Source organism: Oncorhynchus masou, chromosome 29 (genome assembly GCF_036934945.1).
Source record: "Oncorhynchus masou masou isolate Uvic2021 chromosome 29, UVic_Omas_1.1, whole genome shotgun sequence".
Lineage (NCBI taxonomy): Eukaryota > Metazoa > Chordata > Actinopteri > Salmoniformes > Salmonidae > Oncorhynchus > Oncorhynchus masou.
Window position 1 is genome coordinate 90309684 of NC_088240.1, and position 12545 is coordinate 90322228.

At 46.6% G+C, this 12545-nt stretch overlaps 1 protein-coding gene across 1 annotated transcript in view; it reads left to right on the forward strand.

Moving 5' to 3' along the window:
- The window catches only part of LOC135519836 (intermembrane lipid transfer protein VPS13B), a 764993-nt gene that overhangs the window by 55536 nt on the left and 696912 nt on the right, over positions 1 to 12545 (forward strand).

Genomic DNA, 12545 nt, shown 5'->3' on the forward strand with positions numbered 1-12545 from the left:
TGGTTTATAACAGACTATCATATACATTACCCTGGTATATAACAGACTATCATATACATTACCCTGGTATATAACAGACTATCATATACATTACCCTGGTATATAACCGACTATCATATACATTACCCTGGTATATAACAGACTATCATATACATTACCCTGGTATATAACAGACTACCATATTCATTACCCTGGTATATAACAGACTGTCATATATATTACCCTGGTATATAACAGACTATCATATACATTACCCTGGTATATAACCGACTATCATATACATTACCCTGGTATATAACAGACTATCATATACATTACCCTGGTATATAACAGACTGTAATATCATATACATTACCCTGGTATATAACAGACTGTAATATCGTATACATTACCCTGGTATATAACCGACTATCATATACATTACCCTGGTATATAACAGACTATCATATACATTACCCTGGTATATAACAGACTATCATATACATTACCCTGGTATATAACAGACTATCATATATATTACCCTGGTATATAACAGACTATCATATACATTACCCTGGTATATAACCGACTATCATATACATTACCCTGGTATATAACAGACTATCATATACATTACCCTGGTATATAACAGACTGTAATATCATATACATTACCCTGGTATATAACAGACTGTAATATCGTATACATTACCCTGGTATATAACCGACTATCATATACATTACCCTGGTTTATAACAGACTATCATATACATTACCCTGGTTTATAACAGACTATCATATACATTACCCTGGTATATAACAGACTATCATATACATTACCCTGGTATATAACAGACTATCATATACATTACCCTGGTTTATAACAGACTATCATATACATTACCCTGGTTTATAACAGACTATCATATACATTACCCTGGTATATAACAGACTGTAATATCATATACATTACCCTGGTATATAACAGACTATCATATACATTACCCTGGTATATAACAGACTATCATATACATTACCCTGGTATATAACAGACTATCATATACATTACCCTGGTATATAACAGACTGTAATATCATATACATTACCCTGGTATATAACAGACTATCATATACATTACCCTGGTATATAACAGACTGTAATATCATATACATTACCCTGGTATATAACAGACTATCATATACATTACCCTGGTATATAACAGACTATCATATACATTACCCGGGTATATAACAGACTATCATATACATTACCCTGGTATATAACAGACTGTAATATCATATACATTACCCTGGTATATAACATACTATGATATATCTCATCCCTCACTGTGACTACACTATAACAGACTGTAATCTCATCCCTCACTATAACAGACTGTAATCTCATCCCTCACTGTGACTACACTATAACAGACTGTAATCTCATCCCTCACTGTGACTACACTATAACATACTGTAATCTCATCCCTCACTGTGACTACACTATAACAGACTGTAATCTCATCCCTCACTGTGACTACACTATAACAGACTGTAATCTCATCCCTCACTATAACAGACTGTAATCTCATCCCTCACTATAACAGACTGTAATCTCATCCCTCACTGTGACTACACTATAACAGACTGTAATCATCCCTCACTATAACAGACTGTAATCTCATCCCTCACTATAACAGACTGTAATCTCATCCCTCACTATAACAGACTGTAATCTCATCCCTCACTATAACATACTGTAATCTCATCCCTCACTATAACAGACTGTAATCTCATCCCTCACTATAACAGACTGTAATCTCATCCCTCACTATAACAGACTGTAATCTCATCCCTCACTATAACAGACTGTAATATCATCCCTCACTATAACAGACTGTAATCTCATCCCTCACTATAACAGACTGTAATCTCATCCCTCACTATAACAGACTGTAATATCATCCCTCACTATAACAGACTGTAATCTCATCCCTCACTATAACAGACTGTAATCTCATCCCTCACTATAACAGACTGTAATCTCATCCCTCACTATAACAGACTGTAATCTCATCCCTCACTATAACAGACTGTAATCTCATCCCTCACTATAACAGACTGTAATCTCATCCCTCACTGTGACTACACTATAACAGACTGTAATCTCATCCCTCACTATAACAGACTGTAATCTCATCCCTCACTATAACAGACTGTAATCTCATCCCTCACTGTGACTACACTATAACAGACTGTAATCTCATCCCTCACTATAACAGACTGTAATCTCATCCCTCACTGTGACTACACTATAACATACTGTAATCTCATCCCTCACTATAATAGACTGTAATCTCATCCCTCACTATAACAGACTGTAATCTCATCCCTCACTATAACAGACTGTAATCTCATCCCTCACTATAACAGACTGTAATCTCATCCCTCACTATAACAGACTGTAATCTCATCCCTCACTGTGACTACACTATAACAGACTGTAATCTCATCCCTCACTGTGACTACACTATAACATACTGTAATCTCATCCCTCACTGTGACTACACTATAACAGACTGTAATCTCATCCCTCACTGTGACTACACTATAACATACTGTAATCTCATCCCTCACTGTGACTACACTATAACAGACTGTAATCTCATCCCTCACTGTGACTACACTATAACATACTGTAATCTCATCCCTCACTGTGACTACACTATAACAGACTGTAATCTCATCCCTCACTGTGACTACACTATAACATACTGTAATCTCATCCCTCACTGTGACTACACTATAACAGACTGTAATCTCATCCCTCACTGTGACTACACTATAACATACTGTAATCTCATCCCTCACTGTGACTACACTATAACATACTGTAATCTCATCCCTCACTGTGACTACACTTTAACATACTGTAATCTCATCCCTCACTATAACAGACTGTAATCTCATCCCTCACTATAACAGACTGTAATCTCATCCCTCACTGTGACTACACTATAACAGACTGTAATCTCATCCCTCACTATAACAGACTGTAATCTCATCCCTCACTATAACAGACTGTAATCTCATCCCTCACTATAACATACTGTAATCTCATCCCTCACTGTGACTACACTATAACATACTGTAATCTCATCCCTCACTGTGACTACACTATAACAGACTGTAATCTTATCCCTCACTGTGACTACACTATAACATACTGTAATCTCATCCCTCACTGTGACTACACTATAACATACTGTAATCTCATCCCTCACTGTGACTACACTATAACATACTGTAATCTCATCCCTCACTGTGACTACACTATAACATACTGTAATCTCGTCCCTCACTGTGACTACACTATAACATACTGTAATCTCATCCCTCACTATAACAGACTGTAATCTCATCCCTCACTATAACAGACTGTAATCTCATCCCTCTCTATAACAGACTGTAAACTCATCCCTCACTATAACAGATTGTAATCTCATCCCTCACTGTGACTACACTATAACATACTGTAATCTCATCCCTCACTGTGACTACACTTTAACAGACTGTAATCTCATCCCTCACTATAACAGACTGTAATCTCATCCCTCACTGTGACTACACTATAACAGACTGTAATCTCATCCCTCACTATAACAGACTGTAATCTCATCCCTCACTATAACAGACTGTAATCTCATCCCTCACTATAACATACTGTAATCTCATCCCTCACTATAACAGACTGTAATATCATCCCTCACTGTGACTACACTATAACAGACTGTAATCTCATCCCTCACTATAACAGACTGTAATCTCATCCCTCACTATAACAGACTGTAAACTCATCCCTCACTATAACAGATTGTAATCTCATCCCTCACTGTGACTACACTATAACAGACTGTAATCTCATCCCTCACTATAACAGACTGTAATCTCATCCCTCACTATACTCACTATACAGACTGTAAACTCATCCCTCACTATAACAGACTGTAATCTCATCCCTCACTATAACAGACTGTAATCTCATCCCTCACTATAACAGACTGTAATCTCATCCCTCACTGTGACTACACTATAACAGACTGTAATCTCATCCCTCACTATAACAGACTGTAATCTCATCCCTCACTATAACAGACTGTAAACTCATCCCTCACTATAACAGACTGTAATCTCATCCCTCACTATAACAGACTGTAATCTCATCCCTCACTATAACAGACTGTAATCTCATCCCTCACTATAACAGACTGTAATCTCATCCCTCACTATAACAGACTGTAATCTCATCCCTCACTGTGACTACACTATAACAGACTGTAATCTCATCCCTCACTATAACAGACTGTAATATCATCCCTCACTATAATAGACTGTAATCTCATCCCTCACTGTGACTACACTATAACAGACTGTAATATCATCCCTCACTATAACAGACTGTAATCTCATCCCTCACTATAACAGACTGTAATATCATCCCTCACTATAACAGACTGTAATCTCATCCCTCACTATAACAGACTGTAATCTCATCCCTCACTGTGACTACACTATAACAGACTGTAATCTCATCCCTCACTATAACAGACTGTAATCTCATCCCTCACTATAACAGACTGTAAACTCATCCCTCACTATAACAGACTGTAATCTCATCCCTCACTATAACAGACTGTAATCTCATCCCTCACTATAACAGACTGTAATCTCATCCCTCACTATAACAGACTGTAATCTCATCCCTCACTATAACAGACTGTAATCTCATCCCTCACTGTGACTACACTATAACAGACTGTAATCTCATCCCTCACTATAACAGACTGTAATATCATCCCTCACTATAATAGACTGTAATCTCATCCCTCACTGTGACTACACTATAACGGACTGTAATCTCATCCCTCACTATAACAGACTGTAATCTCATCCCTCACTATAACATACTGTAATCTCATCCCTCACTATAACAGACTGTAATCTCATCCCTCACTATAACAGACTGTAATCTCATCCCTCACTGTGACTACACTATAACAGACTGTAATCTCATCCCTCACTATAACAGACTGTAATATCATCCCTCACTATAATAGACTGTAATCTCATCCCTCACTGTGACTACACTATAACGGACTGTAATATCATCCCTCACTATAACAGACTGTAATCTCATCCCTCACTATAACATACTGTAATCTCATCCCTCACTATAACAGACTGTAATCTCGTCCCTCACTGTGACTACACTATAACAGACTGTAATCTCATCCCTCACTATAACAGACTGTAATCTCATCCCTCACTATAACAGACTGTAATCTCATCCCTCACTATAACAGACTGTAATATCATCCCTCACTATAACAGACTGTAATCTCATCCCTCACTATAACAGATTGTAATCTCATCCCTCACTATAACAGACTGTAATCTCATCCCTCACTATAACAGACTGTAATCTCATCCCTCACTATAACAGACTGTAATCTCATCCCTCACTGTGACTACACTATAACAGACTGTAATCTCATCCCTCACTATAACAGACTGTAATCTCATCCCTCACTATAACAGAATGTAATCTCATCCCTCACTGTGACTACACTATAACAGACTGTAATCTCATCCCTCACTGTGACTACACTATAACATACTGTAATCTCATCCCTCACTATAACAGACTGTAATCTCATCCCTCACTATAACAGACTGTAATCTCATCCCTCACTGTGACTACACTATAACAGACTGTAATCTCATCCCTCACTATAACAGACTGTAATCTCATCCCTCACTATAACAGACTGTAATCTCATCCCTCACTGTGACTACACTATAACAGACTGTAATCTCATCCCTCACTGTGACTACACTATAACATACTGTAATCTCATCCCTCACTATAACAGCCTGTAATCTCATCCCTCACTATAACAGACTGTAATCTCATCCCTCACTGTGACTACACTATAACAGACTGTAATCTCATCCCTCACTATAACAGACTAATCTCATCCCTCACTATAACAGACTGTAATCTCATCCCTCACTGTGACTACACTATAACAGACTGTAATCTCATCCCTCACTGTGACTACACTATAACATACTGTAATCTCATCCCTCACTATAACAGACTGTAATCTCATCCCTCACTATAACAGACTGTAATCTCATCCCTCACTATAACAGACTGTAATCTCATCCCTCACTGTGACTACACTATAACAGACTGTAATCTCATCCCTCACTATAACAGACTGTAATCTCATCCCTCACTATAACAGACTGTAATCTCATCCCTCACTATAACAGACTGTAATCTCATCCCTCACTATAACAGACTGTAATCTCATCCCTCACTGTGACTACACTATAACAGACTGTAATCTCATCCCTCACTATAATAGACTGTAATCTCATCCCTCACTGTGACTACACTATAACAGACTGTAATCTCATCCCTCACTGTGACTACACTATAACAGACTGTAATCTCATCCCTCACTGTGACTACACTATAACAAACTGTAATCTCATCCCTCACTGTGACTACACTATAACAGACTGTAATCTCATCCCTCACTGTGACTACACTATAACAAACTGTAATCTCATCCCTCACTGTGACTACACTATAACAGACTGTAATCTCATCCCTCACTGTGACTACACTATAACAGACTGTAATCTCATCCCTCACTGTGACTACACTATAACAAACTGTAATCTCATCCCTCACTGTGACTACACTATAACAAACTGTAATCTCATCCCTCACTGTGACTACACTATAACAGACTGTAATCTCATCCCTCACTGTGACTACACTATAACAGACTGTAATCTCATCCCTCTGACCGTTCAGCTGTCGGTCCTTTCTAAACCTGTGTGATTATTCATCACATTTAAAGAGAGGCAGACACTCTTGGACCGAGGGGTGTTTTTAATTCTGTCTCTCAGTACGTTCATGAACTCTCTCCGGGCCACTCATCTAATCCAGTGGAATTCACAGCTCAGGACCAGACCCCAGCCCAGATCCTTGATCCCTGTTCCCCTCGGCGTTAAAAATATTCTTATATACCTTATTCTCTGGGATACTGATTTCCTGGGTCTCCGGCCGGTCTCCCAAAGTAATGGAACAGATAGGAGGGGGGAGGGGAATGGTTAAACAGGGAACGAGGAGGGGGAGGAGGGGGATGGTTAAACAGGGAACGAGGAGGAGGGGGATGGTTAAACAGGGAACGAGGAGGAGGAGGAGGGGGGATGGTTAAACAGGGAACGACGAGGAGGAGGGGGATGGTTAAACAGGGAACGAGGAGGAGGAGGGGGATGGTTAAACAGGGAACGAGGAGGAGGGGGGAGGTGGTTAAACAGGGAACGAGGAGGAGGAGGGGGATGGTTAAACAGGGAACGAGGAGGAGGAGGAGGGGGATGGTTAAACAGGGAACCAGGAGGAGGAGGGGGATGGTTAAACAGGGAACGAGGAGGAGGGGGGGATGGTTAAACAGGGAACGAGGAGGGGGATGGTTAAACAGGGAACGAGGAGGAGGAGGAGGGGGATGGTTAAACAGGGAACGAGGAGGAGGAGGGGGATGGTTAAACAGGGAACGAGGAGGAGGAGGGGGATGGTTAAACAGGGAACGAGGAGGAGGAGGAGGGGGATGGTTAAACAGGGAACGAGGAGGAGGAGGAGGGGGGATGGTTAAACAGGGAACGAGGAGGAGGAGGAGGGGGATGGTTAAACAGGGAACGAGGAGGAGGGGGATGGTTAAACAGGGAACGAGGAGGAGGGGGGGGATGGTTAAACAGGGAACGAGGAGGAGGAGGAGGATGGTTAAACAGGGAACGAGGAGGAGGAGGGGGATGGTTAAACAGGGAACGAGGAGGAGGAGGGGGATGGTTAAACAGGGAACGAGGAGGAGGGGGGGATGGTTAAACAGGGAACGTATAACAGAGGAGGAGGGGGGGATGGTTAAACAGGGAACGAGGAGGGGGAGGGGAATGGTTAAACAGGGAACGAGGAGGAGGAAACAGGGGGATGGTTAAACAGGGAACGAGGAGGAGGGGGATGGTTAAACAGGGAACGAGGAGGAGGAGGAGGAGGGGGATGGTTAAACAGGGAACGAGGAGGAGGGGGATGGTTAAACAGGGAACGAGGAGGAGGAGGGGGATGGTTAAACAGGGAACGAGGAGGAGGAGGGGGGGGATGGTTAAACAGGGAACGAGGAGGAGGAGGAGGGGGATGGTTAAACAGGGAACGAGGAGGAGGGGGATGGTTAAACAGGGAACGAGGAGGAGGAGGGGGATGGTTAAACAGGGAACGAGGAGGAGGAGGAGGAGGAGGGGGATGGTTAAACAGGGAACGAGGAGGAGGAGGGGGATGGTTAAACAGGGAACGAGGAGGAGTGGGATGGTTAAACAGGGAACGAGGAGGAGGAGGAGGGGGATGGTTAAACAGGGAACGAGGAGGAGGAGGAGGGGGATGGTTAAACAGGGAACGAGGAGGAGGAGGGGGATGGTTAAACAGGGAACGAGGAGGAGGGGGATGGTTAAACGGGAACGAGGAGGAGGAGGAGGGGAATGGTTAAACGGAACGAGGAGGAGGAGGGGGATGGTTAAACAGGGAACGAGGAGGAGGAGGGGGGGGATGGTTAAACAGGGAACGAGGAGGAGGAGGAGGATGGTTAAACAGGGAACGAGGAGGGGGATGGTTAAACAGGGAACGAGGAGGAGGAGGGGGATGGTTAAACAGGGAACGAGGAGGAGGAGGGGGATGGTTAAACAGGGAACGAGGAGGAGGAGGGGGGGGATGGTTAAACAGGGAACGAGGAGGAGGAGGAGGGGGATGGTTAAACAGGGAACGAGGAGGAGGAGGAGGGGGATGGTTAAACAGGGAACGAGGAGGAGGAGGGGAATGGTTAAACAGGGAACGAGGAGGAGGGGGATGGTTAAACAGGGAACGAGGAGGAGGGGGAGGATGGTTAAACAGGGAACGAGGAGGGGGGGATGGTTAAACAGGGAACGAGGAGGAGGGGGGGATGGTTAAACAGGGAACGAGGGGGGATGGTTAAACAGGGAACGTGGTTAAACAGGGAACGAGGAGGAGGGGGGGATGGTTAAACAGGGAACGAGGAGGAGGGGAGGGGGATGGTTAAACAGGGAACGAGGAGGAGGAGGGGGGGATGGTTAAACAGGGAACGAGGAGGAGGAGGGGGGGATGGTTAAACAGGGAACGAGGAGGAGGAGGGGATGGTTAAACAGGGAACGAGGAGGAGGAGGAGGGGGGGATGGTTAAACAGGGAACGAGGAGGAGGAGGGGAGGGGGATGGTTAAACAGGGAACGAGGAGGAGGAGGGGGATGGTTAAACAGGGAACGAGGAGGAGGGGGGGATGGATGGTTAAACAGGGAACGAGGAGGAGGGGGGATGGTTAAACAGGGAACGAGGAGGAGGGGGGATGGTTAAACAGGGAACGAGGAGGAGGGGGGGGGGATGGTTAAACAGGGAACGAGGAGGAGGGAACGGGAGGAGGGGGGATGGTTAAACAGGGAACGAGGAGGAGGGGGGATGGTTTAAACAGGGAACGAGGAGGAGGAGGGGGATGGTTAAACAGGGAACGAGGAGGAGGGGGATGGTTAAACAGGGAACGAGGAGGAGGGGGGGATGGTTAAACAGGGAACGAGGAGGAGGAGGGGGATGGTTAAACAGGGAACGAGGAGGAGGAGGATGGGGGAGGAGGATGGTTAAACAGGGAACGAGGAGGAGGAGGGGGATGGTTAAACAGGGAACAGGAGGAGGAGGAGGATGGTTAAACAGGGAACGAGGAGGGGAGGATGGTTAAACAGGGAACGAGGAGGAGGGGGGGATGGTTAAACAGGGAACGAGGAGGAGGAGGGGGATGGTTAAACAGGAACAGGGAAGGAGGAGGGGGATGGTTAAACAGGAGGAGGAGGAGGGGATGGTTAAACAGGGAACGAGGAGGAGGAGGGGGATGGTTAAACAGGGAACGAGGAGGAGGAGGGGGATGGTTAAACAGGGAACGAGGAGGAGGAGGGGGATGGTTAAACAGGGAACGAGGAGGAGGAGGAGGGGGATGGTTAAACAGGGAACGAGGAGGAGGAGGAGGGGGATGGTTAAACAGGGAACGAGGAGGAGGAGGAGGATGGTTAAACAGGGAACGAGGAGGAGGGGGATGGTTAAACAGGGAACGAGGAGGAGGGGGGGATGGGGGATGGTTAAACAGGGATGGTTAAACAGGGAGGAGGAGGAGGGGGATGGTTAAACAGGGAACGAGGAGGAGGGGGAGGGGATGGTTAAACAGGGAACGAGGAGGAGGGGGGATGGTTAAACAGGGAACGAGGAGGAGGAGGGGGATGGTTAAACAGGGAACGAGGAGGAGGGGGATGGTTAAACAGGGAACGAGGAGGAGGGGGGATGGTTAAACAGGGAACGAGGGTTGGTTAAACAGGGAACGAGGAGGAGGAGGGGGATGGTTAAACAGGGAACGAGGAGGAGGAGGGGGATGGTTAAACAGGGAACGAGGAGGAGGAGGAGGGGGATGGTTAAACAGGGAACCAGGAGGGGGATGGTTAAACAGGGAACGAGGAGGAGGAGGGGGATGGTTAAACAGGGAACGAGGAGGAGGGGGATGGTTAAACAGGGAACGAGGAGGAGGGGGATGGTTAAACAGGGAACGAGGAGGAGGGGGATGGTTAAACAGGGAACGAGGAGGAGGGAACGGGGGGAGGGGGATGGTTAAACAGGGAACGAGGAGGAGGAGGGGGATGGTTAAACAGGGAACGAGGAGGAGGAGGGGGGATGGTTAAACAGGGAACGAGGAGGAGGAGGGGGATGGTTAAACAGGGAACGAGGAGGAGGAGGGGGGAGGATGGTTAAACAGGGAACGAGGAGGAGGAGGGGGGATGGTTAAACAGGGAACGAGGAGGAGGAGGGGGATGGTTAAACAGGGAACGAGGAGGAGGAGGGGGGATGGTTAAACAGGGAACGAGGAGGAGGGGGGGGATGGTTAAACAGGGAACGAGGAGGAGGGGGAATGGTTAAACAGGGAACGAGGAGGAGGAGGGGGATGGTTAAACAGGGAACGAGGAGGAGGAGGGGGGATGGTTAAACAGGGAACGAGGAGGAGGAGGGGGATGGTTAAACAGGGAACGAGGAGGAGGAGGGGGGGATGGTTAAACAGGGAACGAGGAGGAGGGGGGGATGGTTAAACAGGGAACGAGGAGGAGGAGGGGGATGGTTAAACAGGGAACGGGGAGGGGGAGGGGGGATGGTTAAACAGGGAACGAGGAGGAGGGGGATGGTTAAACAGGGAACGAGGAGGAGGAGGAGGGGGATGGTTAAACAGGGAACGAGGAGGAGGAGGAGGGGGGATGGGGATGGTTAAACAGGGAACGAGGAGGAGGAGGAGGGGGATGGTTAAACAGGGAACGAGGAGGAGGAGGAGGGGATGGTTAAACAGGGAACGAGGAGGAGGAGGGGATGGTTAAACAGGGAACGAGGAGGAGGGGGGGATGGTTAAACAGGGAACGAGGAGGAGGGGGGGATGGTTAAACAGGGAACGAGGAGGAGGAGGGGGATGGTTAAACAGGGAACGAGGAGGAGGAGGAGGGGGATGGTTAAACAGGGAACGAGGAGGAGGAGGAGGGGATGGTTAAACAGGGAACGAGGAGGAGGGGAGGTTAAACAGGGAACGGGAGGAGGGAGGGGATGGTTAAACAGGGAACGAGGAGGAGGAGGGGGGGATGGTTAAACAGGGAACGAGGAGGAGGAGGGGGATGGTTAAACAGGGAACGAGGAGGAGGAGGGGGATGGTTAAACAGGGAACGAAGAGGAGGAGGGGGGGATGGTTAAACAGGGAACGAGGAGGAGGAGGGGATGGTTAAACAGGGATGGTTAAACAGGGAACGAGGAGGAGGAGGAGGATGGTTAAACAGGGAACGAGGAGGAGGAGGGGGATGGTTAAACAGGGAACGAGGAGGAGGAGGAGGGATGGTTAAACAGGGAACGAGGAGGAGGAGGGGGATGGTTAAACAGGGAACGAGGAGGAGGAGGAGGATGGTTAAACAGGGAACGAGGAGGAGGAGGGGGATGGTTAAACAGGGAACGAGGAGGAGGAGGGGGATGGTTAAACAGGGAACGAGGAGGAGGAGGGGGATGGTTAAACAGGGAACGAGGAGGAGGAGGATGGTTAAACAGGAAACGAAGGGGGATGGTTAAACAGGAGGAGGAGGAGGGGGGATGGTTAAACAGGGAACGAGGAGGAGGATGGTTAAACAGGGAACGAGGAGGAGGAGGGGGGATGGTTAAACAGGGAACGAGGAGGGGGATGGTTAAACAGGGAACGAGGAGGATGGTTAAACAGGGAACGAGGAGGAGGGGGGGATGGTTAAACAGGGAACGAGGAGGAGGAGGGGGGGATGGTTAAACAGGGAACGAGGAGGAGGGGGGATGGTTAAACGGAGGGAGGAGGGGGGGATGGTTAAACAGGGAACGAGGAGGGGGGGATGGTTAAACAGGGAACG